Source organism: Myotis yumanensis, unplaced genomic scaffold, assembly GCF_028538775.1.
Source record: "Myotis yumanensis isolate MYYU_CA2020_CCGP unplaced genomic scaffold, mMyoYum1.0.hap1 SCAF_2, whole genome shotgun sequence".
Classification (NCBI taxonomy): domain Eukaryota; kingdom Metazoa; phylum Chordata; class Mammalia; order Chiroptera; family Vespertilionidae; genus Myotis; species Myotis yumanensis.
Genome location: NW_027223753.1, coordinates 105,041,214 through 105,048,044, shown reverse-complemented (window position 1 = coordinate 105,048,044; position 6,831 = coordinate 105,041,214). Strand labels below are relative to the sequence as shown.

The following is a 6,831-nucleotide window of genomic DNA, read 5'->3' as shown; positions in this document are numbered from 1 at the left end:
ACATATCTAGATGTTGAGTCATTCAGGGGCTCCTCCTTGGGTGGCAGTGGTTTCTCGGGCTGTGGTTGCTCCTTGGGCAGTTGTGGTAGCATCTGCTCCTCAGTTGGCAGCAGCTCCTCTGGTGGGTGCTGTTCACAACTGTGGTGGCTCCTCTGGCTGGTGGGGGGAGGCTTCACACACAGCTGCTGTTCCTCAGACAGAGGGTATGCTGATCACAAGGCTGCTGTTCCTTGGATGGGGGCAGGCTATACACGCAGCTGCTACTCCTTGAACTGGGGCGGACTGCTCACATGGCTGCTGATCCTTGGATGAGGGCTGGCTGCACGCTGCTTTTGTTCCTCTGATGTGGTGGGCTACTTGTGGGGCTACGGTTCCTTGGACTTGGACAGGTTTATTGCAAGTCTGTTGCTCCTCGGACGGGGGTTGGCTGCTTTCAAGGCTGCTGCTCTTTGGATGGGACTGAGTGCACCCGTGGCTGCTCCTCCTTGGACAGGGACATGCCACTCACCCGGCTGCTGCTCATTGGACAGGTGCAGGCTGTTGTGGCTCTGCTCCTCAGACCAGTGCATGCTGAGCAGGGCTGCCACTCCTCTGACGTGGGCGGTCTGCTCATGTGGCTGCTGCTCCTCAGACCAGGGTTGGCTGCTGCTGCTCCTCAAATGGGGCTCGGCCGCTCGCAGAACTGCTGCTCCTCGGATTCGGCAGGCTGCTCGTGTGGCTGCTGTTGCTTGGATGAGGGCAAGATGCTTGTGCAGCTGCTGCTCCTCAGACTAGTTTAGGGTGTGCGCAGCTGCTGCTCCTTGGATGGGGGCAGGCTGCTCAGGGCTGCCTCTCCTCAGATGTAAGGAAGACTGCTCATGCAGCTGCTGCTCCTTGGACAAGTCGGACTGCTCGTGTGGTTGCTCCTCCTCGGATGGGGAAGTGGGCCGCTCACTCAGCTGCTGCTCCTTGGACAGGGGCAGGCCACATGAGGCTGCTGCTCTTAGGCTCGAGGCAGGCTGCTCACGGGGCTGATGCTCCCTGGTTAAGAGCTTGCCGCTCAAGTGTCTGCTGCTCACGTGGTTGAAAAAATAATGTGAAAAGAAGTAGGAAATAAAGGAACAAGCAAAATAAAGGAGAACAAAGCAAAAAGCAAAAAAAAAAAAAAAAAAAAAAGCTAATGAAATAATAATAAAAAAATAAAAGTGAAAAATTGAAATGTCATTCCTTTGGCTGGCTTAAGATCCCAGTTTTCTGAAATGTCTGTGATTTTTATGAAGCCAGCATTATCCTAATTCCAAAACCAGATAAAGTCACTACAAAGGAAGAGAATTACAGGCCAATATACCTGATGAACATAGATGCTAAAATCCTCAACAAAATATTAGCAAACTGGTCCAACAATATATTAAAAAGATCCTACACCAAGAAAAGTGGCATATATTCTGGGGATGCTATGTGGGTACAATATTTGCAAATCAATATAAACAATTGAAACACAAAAATTACATATCAATAGACACATTAAAAACATTCAAGAAAACCCAACAACCATTTTTTATAAAAACACTCAGCAACGTGGGAATAGAGCTTATCGCAACATAACAAAGGTCATATATGGCAAACCTACAGCCAACATCATACTAAATGAGCAAAAACTAAAACCATTTTCCCTAAGAACAGAAAAAAAGACAGGATGTCAGCTTTCACCACTCTTATTCAACATAGGGAAGTCCTCGCCATAGTGATCCCACAAGAAGAAGAAATAAAAGGCATCAAATTGAAAAGGAGGAAGTAAAACTCTCATTGTTCACAGGTGACATGATATTCTACATAGAAAACTCTAAAGACGCCACCAAAAAACTACTACATTTAAAAAATAAATTTGGAAATGTAGCAGGATACAAAGTCAACACCCCAAAATGGATGGCTTTTTTATATACCAACTAGAGGCCTGGTGCACAGATTCATTCACCAGTGGGATCTCTCAGCCTGGCCTGTGCCCTCCCACAATCCGGGACCCCTCAGAGCATGTTGGACTGCCAGTTTCGACCTGTGGCCTGTGAGGATTGAGCAGAAATCAGCAATCCAACGTGACCTGAGGCATGTAGTAGTACATGAAGCAGCAGATGGCCGGGAGGAGCCTGTGCTGCTCCACTCATCCCAGCCCTGCTGCACCTGCCACCGCTGCTGCCACTCATTTTGGCTCAGTAGTTGAGCATTTCCTCCTGGTGGTCAGAGTGCATCATAGTGACCGGTCGACCAGTCATTTGGTCGTTCGGTCATTCAGGCTTTTATATATATAGACTAGAGGCCCAGTGCTCAAAATTTGGAGATTCTCCTCAGCCCAGCCTGCATCCTCTCCAATATGGGACCCTTCAGGGGATGTCCGACTGCTGGTCATCCCTCTCGAAATCTGGGACCGCTGGCTCCTATCTGCTCACCTGCCTGCCTGTCTGATCGCTCCTAACCACTCTGCTTGCCTACCTGATCACCTCTAACTGCTCTAACTGCTCTCCCCTGCTGGCCTGATCACCCCTAACTGCTCTCCCCTACCAGCCTGATCACCCCTAACCACTTCTGCCTCTGTCCCCACCACCGTAGCTTTGTCCAGAAGGATCTCAGGAAGACATCCAGTCTATCCAGTCTAATTAGCATATTACCCTTTTATTAGTATAGAGTGAATTCTCAGAAACAGGAACTAAACAAACAATGCCTTTTACCATTGCAACAACAAAAAATTAGGATACTTAGGAATAAACTTAATCAAGGAGGCAAAAGACCTGTACTGAGAAAACTACAGGATGTTGAAAAAAGAGGTAGAAGAAGAGATAAACAAGTGGAAAAATATACCAAGTTTATGGATTAGTAGAATCAATGTCATTAAAATGTCCATATTACCCAAGGCAATCTACAGATTCAATGCAATCCCTATTATAATACCAACAGTATATTTCACAGATCTAGAAAAAAATACACTAAAAATTCATATGGAACCTAAAAAGACCCCAAATAGCCATAGCAATCTTGAGAAAGAAGAACAAAGTTGGAGGAATCACAATATCAGATATCAAATTATACTACAAAGCCATTGTAATCAAAACAGTCTGGTACTGGCACAAGAATAGGCATATAGATCAATGGAACAATACAGAGACCCCAGAAATCAAACCAACCCATTATGCTCATTTAATATTTGACAAAGGAGGCAAAAGCATACAATGGTGTGGAAAAAAGTATGGTGGAAATTGCTGTTGTTCTACCAGCGATTAAGCAGTTGCTGATAATGTGTTGAGAATGACTTTTTCTTCTCATCATTAATCCGTCATGAAATCTGCATCTGCATTTACTGCAAAATCTTGAAGAACTTGTCCCTCAGACACTCAGTCTCTTCTATATGAAACTTCAGATGAGGAATTTCTTTTAGAACTTGGTTTTGAGACCCCAGCTTTCCATAATGACAAAGAAGAATAAGAAATCAGAGAGAGACTACCAGAAAGAAGTAATTCAAGGAAGAATTCCCAGAAAACATGTATTTGGCCAATCTTGTTTGTAAGACTTTGTCTTCCTCCTGCAGAGCTCTCTGTTCATCCATGGAGACTCTGATTTGTCCTGGGGTTTGTAAGAGAATGTGTAACCATAGGTTTGCATGCCATACACCCAACGTCCTGCTCCTATGCCTTTCTACTTAGTCTAGGTAGTCTTTCATAACTGATCTTAGAATTAATGCACAGGATTGGTTGCTGCTGCCAACAAATCAACAATTGGCTTACAAGATGAAACTCATCTGTCATCTTAAGGGCAAAATGTAAGCAATTCTCCTCTAAGGTTTCTCTCTTTACTGCGACCAGCACAGCTAGAGAGTGGACGAGTCCTGAGTAGGGGTGGCTGGGGATTTAGAAAAGGAAAAAAAGACACACAGAGACAGTAGTGAAAGCTGGGACCAGGTGGGACGCTGTGCTCTGATGGAAAGACAGTGACCCAGAGCTGGTGCGGCGTGTTTATTATATACAGCATGATTCCAGGAAGTTTTACTAGAGTTTAAGACAAAGGGAATTATGTGAAAGCATGGTTAAAGATAAAGCTGTAATTCTTCATTCTTGTGGCTTCTTTCTAATTGTCACTCCTGGCTGAGCCTGGATAATTGCATCCGTTCCTTGCCCCTGGCTGAACTTAAATAATGAAACCCACCCCCTGGCACCTGAGCTTAGGGTCAGGCTGACAACATACCTGCCTCTGGCATGGTATGTTTCCAGGACTCGGCTCTTCCAACGCCATTGGACTCAGCCGACAATCAGCTCATGTGCCTTCCCAGGCACTCTCTACATTCTGCTTTAAACATTTTTATTGATCTTTGTGTGGAAATATTGAAACCTTTTATCAGATTTGTAAATGGCATAATGGTGTGATGATTCCTATGAAAGCAGCTTAGTGTTGGGCAAAGAACAGTGGTCTGGGTAACCTGACCCCCATAATGACACTGCAGAGGTCACCTTTCTTCTCCTGTTTCCCCTTTTGTAAAATGAGTATCACAATATACCACTTGAGTCTTCAATTAGAATCTATTGTAATAATGGGTGTGACAGCCTGTTAAAGTGCTCATTGGTATACACCTGGAAGCCAGTGATAGTTTTATGTCTTCCTTGGAACACTGTGAGGCAGGCATATGTTCTACTCTTTTGTCTTAGTCTGCTCAGGTTGCCATAACAAATACAACAGACTGTATATCTTAAAAAACAGAAAATTATTTCTTACAGTTCTGGAGGCTAGAAATCCAAGATCAAGGTCTTGCAAAGTTTGGTTCCAGGTAATGGCTTTGTTTCTGCCTTGCACCTTGCACCTGTAAGAAAAGGCACAAGATTCTCTCTCTTCACCAGGTGAGGGCACAGTGATAAAGAGAACTCTGGTGTCTCTTCTTAAAATTACACTAATCCTATTGAATCAGGGCTCTGCCCTTAGGACCTCATTTAAACTGAATTACTTCTGAAGAGTCCTATCTCCAAATACAATCACATTGAGGGATAGAGCTTCAATATATGAATTTTCTGGGGACACAAACATTCAGTCTATAACATCTGTATTTCTGGAACCTTGGCCCAGGAAGGGCTGGCAGTCATGTCAACAAGTCCAAACCTGGGCATAGGGGAGCAGTGTCTATTTTTACTATGCCAGGGGAATCCAGAGAGGTCTGACTCAGGAGGGCCAACCTGACTACTAGACTAATAATAAAATTGACATAGATCAGGATCTGGAGGGTAGAGGTGGAGTTGGAGAGACTGTGCTGTGTGGCTATGGCATGTACTAATAGAGCCAAGGATAAGAGAAATCAGGAATACTTGTGAGCCATGAGCTTGAGCTTCTAGGCGACAGTTTTTGAATGTCAATAAATTTAAAGCTTCTGAAAAAATGGTTGTAGTTGATGGTGTGCTGGTTGGCCTTTTTAATGATCTACCACTAATCACATTAGTGCAGAGTCTCTTCCAAGATATTAAGAATGAAGGCAGAATTGTCGAAGATGTGATATATCCAGCAAGAACCAAGGGAGTTGCCTATGCAACATTCAAAGAAAAAAGAAGTTGTAGAGAATGTCATCAAAAAAAAGAAACACTGTTTAGCAGAGAAGGTTAGATCCATTCAACTCAGTCTATCATTTTAGTGTAGTGAAAAGGTCTTGAGTTCCATAAATGCTATTCTTTTTTTTTTTAAGGAAGGCAAGAGAGATTTTTATATTTTTATTGATTTCAGAAAGGAAGAGGGAGAGAGAGAAACATCAATGATGAGAGAGAATCATTGATTGGCTACCTCCTGCACGCTGCCCTACTGGGGATCCAGCTCACAACACGGGCATGTGCCCTGACTTGGAATAGAACCTCCTGGTTCATAGGTCGATGCTTAACCACTGAGCAACACTGGCCAGGCTGTAAATGCTATTTTTTGATCTCTCTTTTTAATGGTCAAGTCCTTCTGGAAAGTCTGGTGAGGTACCTAGAAAGGAAAATTCCAAGTTTATGCTTCAGTCCTTTGGAACAAAATTGAAGAATCTCTGTTCAAGGATCATTTCTGGCTATCAAGAAGCTCAAAGAATCTTTGCTATTAACATAAGTTATATTTTTAGGAAAAAAACAGGAATTTTATCAGTGAGGGGAAAAGTGGAGTAAAGAGAGCCCCAAAAGGAGTTTACAGAGAAGTAGTAACTCTTTGGAGTCACCCAGGTCCTCAGTACCCCAGACTGCTAGACATGTACTAATAGAGCCAAGGAAAAGAGAGACACATGTTTTTCTTTACCTGAAAAAGATCAGCTTTTAGGATAGCACATTGGAAAGATTTCATGTGCTATCTCAGGAGAGAGTGGATGGTGAAATTACCACAATTTGCATAAAATGCTCAAGATGGTTTGCAGCCAAACAATGAAAAACGTGTAAAATATTTCATTGAGAAACACTCACATGTTCCTCACTTTGAGCTTAGAAAAGAGAGGTTAGATTTGGAAGGAAAGGAACAGAGAAAAGAAATATTAAGTTGGCATATGAACAACTAAGTTCTGGCCATCAGGTTCTGATTAATTTTTATAAGACACACATTGACATGGGATCTTCTTCTGATGTTTACTTATTTAAAAATGAGGTCATTCCCCGGTGAGGTCGAAACGGCCCCGGTGTGGTAGGGACAACCCCGGTCAGGTTGAAACGGCCCCGGTGTGGTAGGGACAACCCCGGTGAGGTTGAAACGGCCCCCGTGAGGTAGGGACGACTCTGGTCAGGTCGAAACGGCCCCGGTGTGGTAGGGACAACCCCGGTCAGGTTGAAACGGCCCCCGTGAGGTAGGGACGACCCCGGTGAGGTTGAAACGGCC

At 44.0% G+C, this 6,831-nt stretch overlaps 1 pseudogene; it reads left to right on the top strand.

Annotated features, from left to right (window-relative positions):
* Nucleotides 1-1,675: 1,675 nt before the first annotated feature.
* Nucleotides 1,676-6,618, top strand: LOC139002527 (RNA-binding protein 43 pseudogene; annotated as a pseudogene).
* Nucleotides 6,619-6,831: the final 213 nt, after the last annotated feature.